Genomic DNA, 11,722 nt, shown 5'->3' on the forward strand with positions numbered 1-11,722 from the left:
GCTGCCGCCACGTCCGGAACTTGTACCTGTCGCTAAACACGAAGCACATCTCCGGGCTGGCATAGCGGGAGGCGAGAGGTGAGCGGTAGCTGTCGGGACCGCCACTGTCACCTCCCGCCGCCATCCTGATCTCACCACCCCACCAAGGAGACAGCGCTGGCAAGAGCGGAAGCGGAAACCTGCAGGACGGGGCGGGACTTCTCGCACTCGGAGGCGGGACTTCCCTCATTTGATCCCGCCCCTGGTAGCGGGCGTTTGGGGCTCTGAAGGTTAAACTCCAGCTCCTCGCTAGAGTTTAATGTGCTTCTCCTAGTTTACATAAGCTTGGCGAGCGCCTGTGAGTTACTTAGCCGCTGTGCGCCTCAGTTTTTCCATCCGGAAGAAAAGGTCCATTAACACCCGAACTCAGAGCGCTGTCTGGTCCACTGCCGCTCCCCCGGCTCCCGTCGCCTGCTGTCGGCCGGCGGTGATCAGAGAGATGTCCAAGGGAAATCGGCATTTATTGCGCACCCAATGAGCCCCTTGTACCAAACTGCGGCAAAAATGGATTTGAAGAAGCGCTTACAAATGAGGGCTGAGGGTCATCCAGCTGGTGACGGGACCAGCGAGGCATCCAGATCTACACTACTTCAGAATCTGAGCTCACACACCATGCCACGCCACGCCACGCTTTGATGAAGGCGTTTCCACACTCTGCCTGGATCGCCTTTTTATTTTTCTGTTACCTCCCACAGTAAGACCCAGTCTGGGGGCAGGCAGGTGGAGTGGTAAGGGCGCTGGACTCCCTCGTGGTTAACTGTGGTTCTGGTCCTGAATCTGGCTGCTTACTTTCTTTCTCTCTTTCTGTCCCTCTCTGGTCAAATTTAAATAAAGTTAAAAAAATAAGAATTAAAGGAAAAAAAAAAAAAAAAGACCCAATCTGGGAAATGTTCCGCTAACGTGAATAGAGGTCCAATAAGTATCAAGGACTTCTTAAGTGGTTTACACAGATGATCTGGTTTAATCCTCCAATACTTCTGAGGTCTTCTCTTGGTAGGATGCACAGATTAAGTATTCAATAAATGCTAACGGTAGTATGGTTCCCGTTTTGTGGATGACCCAACAAAGGCAGAGGCAGGCTGAGGGTCTCTAGATTGTTGGTGTAGAAGGCTGAAGACCTTGCTATCTCACTTTCTCTCTCTCTGGTGGGCATGCATGCTCTATAACAATTTTTTAAAGAAATGATAAAAAACCATTCATAAAAAAGTTATTGACTAGATCTCAAGGCTTTATGATGCATCTCTTTAATAATAACCTCTTTCCATTACTGCTTTCATTCATTCATAGGTTAACTCAAAAACCTATGGACCATCCCTTGCAGTGTTTCCCTTCTCCACTTCTGGGCTTTCTTAACTGCTTAGTGACCTTTTTTTGAAGAGGTTTTTGCCTTTGGGTGTGCGCACTCCCTGGAGAGAGACAGACAGACAGACAGACAGACAGGAAAAGTGAGAAAACCAAGCCTCCACCCCCAGGAAAGATGACCATGCCACAATCCTTTCTTCTCCATTCTACTCCTGGGATCTTGGGCATGCAGGCACACGCACCTGGTGTAGTTTTCAAGCTCCCTGGTCCGGGACTCAAACCGTAGTTGGCTATGTCCAACTGCTATGCCATCTGCTTGGCCCCATGACCTGACTTTTAATCAGCTTCTTGGAATTGTCACCAGAGTTCAGTTTCCCATTGATGACAAACTTGGTGGGGACACAGATAATGTCTGTCTTGGTCACTCCTGTGTCCTTGGCACCCAGCATCAGATCTGATGTAACAGAGGTGCTCAATAAATGTTTGCTGGATGAATAAAAGCTGCCCCAGAGGACCAGATAAATGAGCCCAGCAAAAGAAAGAAGGCCCATCACAGCACAGTGAATACAAGTTAGATCCTGACAACGCACTTTCTTGTCCCCCAGTCTCTCACCTCCTCAGCATTCTCCTTCCAGGGCTGCTTTAGGTCACCACCAAACTTGGCAGTCGGAAACAATTGCAGGACCAATTCCAGAACACCTTGGACATCAGAGAAGCCTGTCATTTACCTGAGTTCATCACCAAGGTCTTCTCCCAGTTTCTCTTAAACTGCAGAAGACTGGTTCTGGCGGTGAGAGCAGACACATTCTGGAGACCAGGAATAGCTCCTTGTGACTGCCCACTCTGTGGGATGCGGGCTCATCGCCTCGAGGTGACCTGTTAAAGCTTCCTGCTTTCACTTCCCACCCTCAACCTCGGGCTTTCACTGTCTGCTTCACTTTATTGTTGCTTTCCCTCCAAAATAGGAATTTTGACCTCCAGTCTATTTTTTCATTCAGGAAAGGTTCTTACTCCTCCAGTTATTTCATCTTGCATCTTTAAGCTCTCCAGTTCTGCCTGGCTAATTTTTTTCTTTTCAAATAATTTTATTATTATTTAATTTTACTTATTTTTTGAAGAGAGGTTTTTGCTATAGTTATGAGCTCACTAGAGAGACAGAAAACAAAAATCACCCCCCAGGGGTGATGGCAATGCTGCAATCCCTTCTCATCTTCTTTCAGGATTTTGGGGTTACATGCACACACTCCTGGCCTGAGTTTTCTTTTCTTTCTTTTTTTTTTTTTTTGGAGAGATTTTGCTATAGGGTGCGTGCGCTCCCCAGAAAGAGCGAGAGACAGAAAGCAAGAAATCACCCCTCCCCAGGGGGGATGGCCATGCCCACAATCCCTTCTCCTCCTGGTATCTTGGGCATGCACACACACACACCCAGCATGAGTTCAAGCCTCCAGGTCCAGGACTCGAACTGTGGTTGACTACATGGGAGTTCAGCAACATAGCCATTACTCTGACTACTGGTCCCTCCTGGCAGGAGTTTTAAGCTGCCTGGTCCAGGACTCAAACTGCATCAACTATGTGGGAGTACAGTGACTAATCATTACGCCATCTGCTGGTCCCTAATATTATTATTATTTTAAAGTTTGCTATAGGGCACATGTGCTCACCAGAGAGATGGTGACTTGACAGAGAGAGGGAGGAGGAGTAGGGAGGAGAGCAAGAGCAAGCAAGCTGCCGGATCCAGACCTCGAACCAGGTCAGCCGTGTGGGAGTGCAGCACCCTACTACCACACCACCAGCCGGCCCCGTCTGACTGTTTTCATTTTAGAGAGATTTTTGGTATAGGGCTTGTGTGCTTGCCAGAGAGACAAAGTGAGAAGTCATCCCCCAGGGGGGATGGCCACGCTGCAATCCCTTCTCCTCCATTCTCCTCTCGGGATTTTGGACACACATGTACAAATTCCCAGCAATGTTTTAAACCGCCCAGTCCGGGACTTGATCTGTGGTTGACTACATGTAAGTCCAATGATGTAACGTTATGCCAACTGCTAGTCCCTCCCCCATCTGACTTTTAAAAAAATGCCTAAGTAGGAGCCGGCAGGTGGTACAGTGTTAGGGCACTGGACTCTCATATGGTGGACGACAGTTCAAGTCCTGGGCCTAGTGGTTTTCTTTCTCATTCTCTTTCTCTCTCTCTAGTCAAACTGAAAAAGATAACAACAAATAAAAATTAAATAAAATGGGGCCAGCAGGTGGCATGGTAATTGAGGTACTCAAGTCCCAGACCTGTCAGCTTGCTTTCTTGCTTTCCCTCTCGCTCTTTCACTGGTCAAATTTAAAAATTAAATAAAATTCAATCTTAAACACACAAAAAAATTTTTAGAAACCTTTTTGCTTAGTGTGTGTACACTTGCCAGAGACAGAAAAACAATATAGCGAAAAATCACTCTCTCCAGAGGGTATGGCCATACCACAATCCCTTGTCCATTTTCCTCTTGGGATTTGGGGCACACATGTACAATGTAGCGTTTCAAGCTGCCGGGGCTGGGATTCAAACTGTGGTTAGCCATGTGGGAGCCCAGTGATGTAACCACTCTGCCATCTGCTGGTCCCCCAAAACATTTTCTTAAATAAAGTAATTCTTGGGACCAGCAGGTGGCGTGGTGGTTAAGGTGCTGAACATTCCCACATGGCCAACCATGGTTCAATTCCTGGACCTGGTGGCTTGCTTTCTCACGTTCTCTCTCTCTCTGGTCAAAATAAAATAAGTAAATGAATAAATAAAATTTAAAACAATAATTGAAAAAATAAAGTAATTTTTAAAATAAATGCCTAAGTGTCTACTACTATGGAACCATCTTCATTTTCCCTGCTATGTCCTTAACATGGAATCCTCTTTTTGGGGCTTCCTCTTCACCGACCATTCCTGGAATTGCTGCTTATTAGCTGTGTTATTTGGGCAAGTCACTTAATCTTTCAGCCCTTGAATCTTCTCACCTGTAAAATGTGGCTGATGATCCCAGCTGTGCAGTGAGGTACAAAAGCAAAATCGACCTGACTCCCTTGTTGCTGTCTGGGACACCTGCATTCAACAAATTAGTTCCTTTTCCCACTTAATTCCTTAACACTGTGATGCTACTCTGGCCTTCTTCCTTTCTTCAAATCACACTCTGACCAACTAATCTCTGACAGACAAATCAAAAGGCTCTGTTACTAATGTGTGCTGTTTGCCTATGCATGCATGAAGAAGCATTAATAAAGTGTGGGGGGACATGCGGGGAACAGGAAGACTCCTTAGCAAAGAAGTGGGAGCAAGCGAAACTTCCCAATGGACATCTCTGTATCATTTTTGGAACCAAATACTTATTTCCCCTTTTTATGTACTCATTCATTCTTCCTGGCTGATGGAACTAGTTAGCGTTTTTACAATCTCCCTCCCTTCTACTTTGAAAAATAACCTAATATCGATTTTTCTCACTTTCCAGCTTTTTTCAGTGACTCTCTGCTCCCTCCTGGAAAAGGGAGCAGTGAGAGTTTCCTTAAGATTGCCCCCTTGGAAAATGCTTGCACATCTGCAAGGATGACCTCTGAGTCCACAAGTTCCTCTAAGTTTTGCTTCTTGCTCTTCGACAGCCAGCTAGACACCTCCATCTGGCTGGCACCAGTTAGCTTAGCAACATGTCTCAATCGAGTTTCACATTTCACTCTCTCATGTGCCCTCATTCAGTGACCAGGTCTTCTGTGTTTTCTCTTTGATATCTATCCATTTTATTTCAGGCTTCAAAAAACCTAGTTTGTTAAACAAATGCTTGATGTAACATTTGGCCCAATTAACATAACTTATTCCAGAATAATAAGGATGAGCAGACTTCAGAAAGTTTGTGGATAAATGGAATTAAAGTACAAGTTTATTTTGGTGGTGGAGCCCATGCAGCTAACACAGGCAGCAGGTCTCTGGCATTTTGGTATTAAAAAACTGAAATCCAGGGAACCAGCAGTTAGCATAATGGCTATGTCGCTGGATTCCCACGTAGTCGACCGCGGTTCGTGTCCCGGACCCGGTGGCTTAAAACTCACGCCGGGCGCGTGTGCGTGCGTGCCCAAGATCCTGAGAGGAGAATGGAGAAGGGATTGCGGCATGACCATCCCCCCTGGGGGGTGATTTCTCGCTTTCTGTCTCTATGTCGCTCTCTGTCTGGCGAGCGCACGCGCCCTACAGTGAAAATCTCTCCAAAAAAAAAAAAAAAAACCCTGAAATCCATGCATAATTATTTCACAATAGGCATTTGCTATGAACACAGCTTTGTGGGATCCAGCCACCTTAACCACCATGCATGCCACTGGCTGGCCCCAGCAGAGGTATTTTGGCATTATAACTTTTGAATCTCGAGTTTCTATTATGATTTCACTAAGGACTGAGACAAGTTTCAATTAAATGAGTGTTTAATGTGGTGTGCTTAGATCAGTGCCAGGCTTGGAGTAAGCACTCAATTGAAAGTGCCTCCTGGTGCCTCTTGTCTGCTAATTCAGTTATTCTAAGCCTCAGCTTCCTGATGAAATACATTTGCTACTGTCTATCTCACATAGAGGGTTCAAAGCCAGTCTGAGCAACACAGCAAGACCCACTCTATTTAGATAAATAAATTTTTAAAAAGTACCTTGGAATCAGAAAATATTAGTTCCTGTCCATTGTTCTCCTTTGCCACTCTAGATAGAAGTGTGAGGCTCACATATCTAATAAGCCTCTATTTTATTTTTAAATTTTGCTAGAGAGCTCATGCACTGGCTGGAGGGGAGGAGGAAGAGGGAGAGAGAGGGGAAAGTGGAAGCTCCCCTTAAGGGGGAAGGCCATGTTGCCATCCCTTCTCCATTTCCTTTTTTGGTATTAGGGGCATGCAGGCACATGCACCTGGCCAGTTTCCCAAGCTGCTGGGTCCTGGGTTCAATCATGCAGCTGGCTGTGTGGGATCCAGTTGCCTTAACCTCCACACCAATGGCTGGCCCACGTCTCTATGTCAGCAACTAACAATGATAAACTGTGGAGATGGGAAGAACCTAGTTTAAAGGTTAAGGTTATCGCACTCCTCAGCTGTTTGGCAAACCCAAAGCAGGAAGGAGGGATGCAAGAAGTGGTACTCTGCAGATCAAGCTAGCTTGCTGGGGGCAACAGCAGAACTCTAGGTGGGTGCCTTCTCTCTTCTCTAGTGTTCCCATTCCAAATGCAGATTGGGATTAAACAAGACAGTGGCCAAGGGAAAAAGGAAAATGTCTTTAAGTGAATTTGAACCCTGCACTGCAGCAGGCCACGTTCAGCGAGGAGCAGGCAGCAAGCAGCACACAGGGGCCTACCAACCGGGCACCCCAATTGCAGGACACCCCAATCGCAGGACACCCCAATCGCAGGGCTGTAACAGACCAGACAAAGCTGAGGCTTGGATTCAAACACAGCACCAGACAAAGCTGAGGCTTGGATTCAAACACTGAAATTCTAACAGATATGATGTGTGGAGCAGGGGGAGAGAAAGAGGAGTAGGAAAAAATGACAAATATCCAACAAATGAGCAAATTAAATTAGCAGAATAAAACAGGAAACCACGATAGTAAATGCTTAGCAGCCAAACACATTTATTAGTCTTTTTTCTTTTTTTTTTCCAGGAACCCAAAAATATTTTGTAGTTATAATGTAAGCAACTGAGTTGCACATAATACAATCATATCTTTCCAAAATAAAATAAAATAAAAAACTAAACAAAAACAAAAATAAGCTGTTTAAAAGCCCAAAAAAACCCTTCAGAAAATTCTTATATATGCATTACATCATCTCTCAGTTTTAATGAAATGACGACGACTTAATTCCTTATTACTCAACCTGTCACAATCCAATAAAACACCACCCTTTAGTTTTTTTTTTGTTGTTTTTGATACTTTTTTTTTTAAATCCAGCATGAGAAATACAGTACCTGCTATGGCAAAAAATACACATAAAATGCAACTTTTCAGCTTATTTGTACATTAGTAGAGTTTAACATTTTATTGTTTGTTTTTTTTTTAAGTGAACCAGTGATTTTAAGTACCACTATACTAAAAAAGGTAAAATAAAATATAGAAAAGGGGGGCCCAGCCTGCCATGCAAGTGCACCTCTAAAGTGCCTAGTTTCTGTGTCCATGTAAAACCATAATATGAGGAGCAATTTCAACATACGGGAGTTTGATTAAACCTCTATGTTTTAAAAAAAAGACAATGCCATATCCTCCCTTTTCTCCCTCCCAAGCATCCTTAAATCTCATCATGCACTTTCTCTATTGCCCATGAGAAGAGAGAAAAGCCACCAAAATAACATTGTAAAAGCTATTTCAAGTATAAGAAAAACAAACAAAAACCCAAACACTTATAGGTAACTTGCAGAGAGCATCAACGTGTGCAGCTATTTAGTTATTTTTACAGGTTTTGTTTCTGCTGACTGACAGTGTTTCAGATGAGAGGATTTTTGCTGTACCTTCGTGTTACCTGTTTGTGTGCAAAGTTGGAAAGCTGCCTTTGAAAAATCCAGGCTTTTTGATGCCCTTCTCTGCACTTTCTGTTCAAAGGGGGCAAGGAGAGGCATGGGGGAAGGAGAAAAGGAGGAAGGCAGCCAGGAGTCACACAGAACTGAAAAGGTACTTCCCCCTCCTCCTCTGCCACACCCCAGGTCCTCTCCCATCTGGGCTCCACCCTCAGTGACCTCTCACTGAAGTGACTCCCATTATTCACTGTTTCCTGATTTGGTAGGATGTATTTCTACTATGTAAACATAGCCCCCTAGGATTATGGAACCCAAAGCAGCATTTTTATCTCCATCTAACTGGAGAAAAGATAAAATAGTCCAGAAACCTCTCCTCGGGTTGCTCTTGTGTTTTTGGTTATGCGAAAGGAGGATGGGGCGGGTGGGGTGGGCACAGAATGCGAAGTTATAAGCAAGTAGTGGAGTTAGGAGTGGGCACAGTTGAGCTGTTTTATCTGCTTTTTTCCCCCTCCCAGGAAGGTTGCTTTTTTAAAACCTGTTAAAAATGTTCCTGCACCTGAAGTCATACTGAGATTAAGGCCAAGGGTGCAGAATCTTGTGCATGTGTCTGTGAGCACATTCACGGTGAACGCACCATTTTTGATGTCTTCTGTGAGATCACTGCATACACTTTGGTCACTGGTGTGTGCAAAGGGTGCTGGAGGGGAGTGTCTCAGGAAAGAAGTGCAGAGATCAGCAAAGCCCTTTGGGAGCATCAAAGGAGGATGTTAAGGGCAGGCAGAACCCACTGAGAGATCAAAGAAAGTGATAGAAAAAGGGCCTCTAGATAAACATCGGAAATAAAATCCCAAGGATGGCAAGGCCCCAAACCAGAAGGTGGGTAGATAACATGCATGCACTTACAATCAAGCTTCTTCCCTCAAAGGAAGTCGTCACTATACAAGATCAGTGAGATCACACTAAGTGCTTCTTGACAGAGAGAGTGTTTGTCCTAAAGAGGGGAAACAGGATGTGTGTCAAGAAGCAGCTGCTCAAAACGATCCGTTCCAAACCTGCCTCATGGGTGCCCAGACCGAGGAGAGCAGTAGCTGACAGATCCCTCCTGACATGCAGCATTTGCTGAGCATTGTTTCCTCTGCTTAAAGTCAGCTTTAAGCCTCACGGAGGGAGGCAGATCTGAAGATGTACACGGCTTTCAGGACTGTTTGCACATCTCCTTAGACAAGTCTCATGTAAGTAAGGAATCAACACATTTCCAGAGCACCACCAAGTGATGCGGCTATGAATTCTACAGCGCAAATTGAAATGCCCGGGACTACATCCCTTTGTGACCTACAGAATGATACTCAGTTGTCTGGGTGTGTGTGGGGGTGTTCATGGCTGTGTGTGAACCAAGGAAGGTTGAGAGCTCAAGGTGCTGTTCAGAAAACATTCTGCAGTTCCCGGAGGGCTTGGATCTTCCAGAAGAGAGAAATTCAGACAGGCTCCTCCCTGGAACTAGAATGCCGGAATAGATGGCATCTATGTAAGACAGAGCTTAGACACTGGTCTGCTGTCACTGCATGGGAAGCGATGGAGAGTACACCCGACCCCGCCACAGATGGAAATCTGCTCCCCTGCTTTTTCTTCTTAAACATGAAAGAATAAGATATGAAACTTCTGATGGCTTAAAAAGAAAAAAAAAATCATATTTTAGGGTTACCTTCACAGCAAAGAAAAATTTTTAAAGTCATCCTGCTATTTACATGTTCATATTTTAAAAAGGATATAGCCCACTGATGTCAGAGAAGGGAGAGGAGTTAAGGGTTTACACTCAGGGGAAAATGTACCTCGAGGTATTGTTTTGTGTTAGACAGTTGAAACGTCAGGATTTTATTTTTTTGTCTGTTTTGTTTTTTTTGTTTAAAGGCAATCTAACAGATTGGAACCCTGATAAGATCACGCCTGTGCAGCCTTGCACGGGCACGAGAAGACTGTGATCAAGTCTGTTACTCGTTACAGTACTGTGAACAACAAGGATGGCTGCATGGAGAACACTGAATACAGGCAGGACAGTCTCTCACGATACTGTGTGTGTTGCAAATAATGCCTAGACCAGAGCAACGCAGGTGCCACGACTTATCAAAGGCAAGCGGAACGAAGGAATTCTGTTAGCACAGTTCAAAGAGAATATACGTAGGCCTCCCGTGTCAAACACCTCACTGCTCGCTAGCCACATACAGCACAAGGGAGGCAGACCACACTTGGCTGAGGGACAGCAGATGGGGAAGCAACAGCCCTCTTCCCCACAGAGCACGACAGTTTCCTTATATTAAGAGTAAGTTCACTTCAAAATGATCTAAGAAGAAGAAAGAAAGAGATAGAGGAAGAGGAGTTTTTGAAATTGACATAAAGATTAACCTTAAGGTTAGCACGAGCAAAGTATGGTTTCCTGAGCTTGAAAAGGTTCTGAATTCAGGAAGGAGAACACTGGAGCCTCTGGGGTCCCACTGTCGCACTGGATTAACACTGCATGGCTAGGATCAAGAATCCTGTATCATCCTGGGTGACAGGACTGCAGGTCCCTGGAGTCTGCCTGGCCACCAGACCTGCCATCTACAAGAGTACTTCGAGGTCTCCCTCCAACTCAAGGTGCCAACCTCACTGATCTCCCCACTCCCCTTCCCTCCAGGGGGCAGGGATACCATGGACACAGAAACTGCAGAACAAGGATGCAAAGCCATTTCTTCCCCTTTTCTCCCCCACGTTTGCAAAATGCATAGTTACAATTCATGTTACAAAATAAAGAAGCAATGATGACCACATTATGGGACCACTTTTTTTTTTTGAAAAAGGAAAAAAAAAATCCAACAACCTCTTCTTAAATTCAGTATCAAAATTCACATTTGCATAATAATACATTTCAAGGCCATTAGAGAGGAATGAGAGGGAAGCACAGAAGGCCCCAGCAACTCTCCTCTCTTTGTCTTCCTGAAAGAAGCCCAAGGATCTGGTGGAGGGATTGCTCTCCTCTTTGGGGCAGTTCTGAGGAATTATGGAAATGGCCCTTAGCATTCACTTGATATTTCTTTAGAAGATAGAGAGGCAGAGAAGAGGTGGAATTGTTTCAAACAAACATGAAAACAAACGAGACACTGCAGATTGCTAGAACTATAACAGATTTGAAGAAATAAAACATGATTTCAGGTTTTTCTCTTCTTTCTCAAACACTTCCCTCTTAATTCCTTCAAAACCTTTTTCTCTCCAATAATACCCTGTTTGCAAACACAGTAACACGATGTAACTTCCATTTGGGGGAAATAATGGCCTTCGGAGGACACAGACTCAAAGGGCACAAACGCGCTGTCCGCTCTGCTACGCCAGGAGCTAGAAAACGCCTTTACGCACATAAACGTGTCGCATGTATCGCCACTTCCCAATTCTCCAGTGCTTACAGAAAAACGAAACATAGCCACAGCCGCACACGCACACACAGATACACGAAGGAAACTACAAAATATGAACAGTGAATTCAACAAGCTCTTGGACTAGCCGGGGTCTGTCATTTGTGCACCATCACCTAATCATCCCCACTCCCAAGCCCTAGAACCTCTTTCCAACAACTCTACACTGTGCAATGTTGATGCTAATGAAAACTCAAAAGCTGCCCTTGGGACTTCCAGGAGAAAAGCTGACTTCCCTAAAGGCTAGGCTGACCGTCTTTTAAATTTTATCCCAATCGACAGCCGCTGCTTAAAACAGATGGTCTCTATCCTCACAAAGGCACATTCAGAAATACTACACTTTAATTCCTTGGACAAAATTAAAAAGACGAACGGGTGTTTTAAACACACTAATCCTGATATTGCTGGCAAGAAGTGTCATGCTAAAATGCATCACTTGGT

Source organism: Tupaia chinensis, unplaced genomic scaffold (assembly GCF_000334495.1).
Source record: "Tupaia chinensis unplaced genomic scaffold, TupChi_1.0 Scaffold000294_5, whole genome shotgun sequence".
NCBI lineage: Eukaryota > Metazoa > Chordata > Mammalia > Scandentia > Tupaiidae > Tupaia > Tupaia belangeri.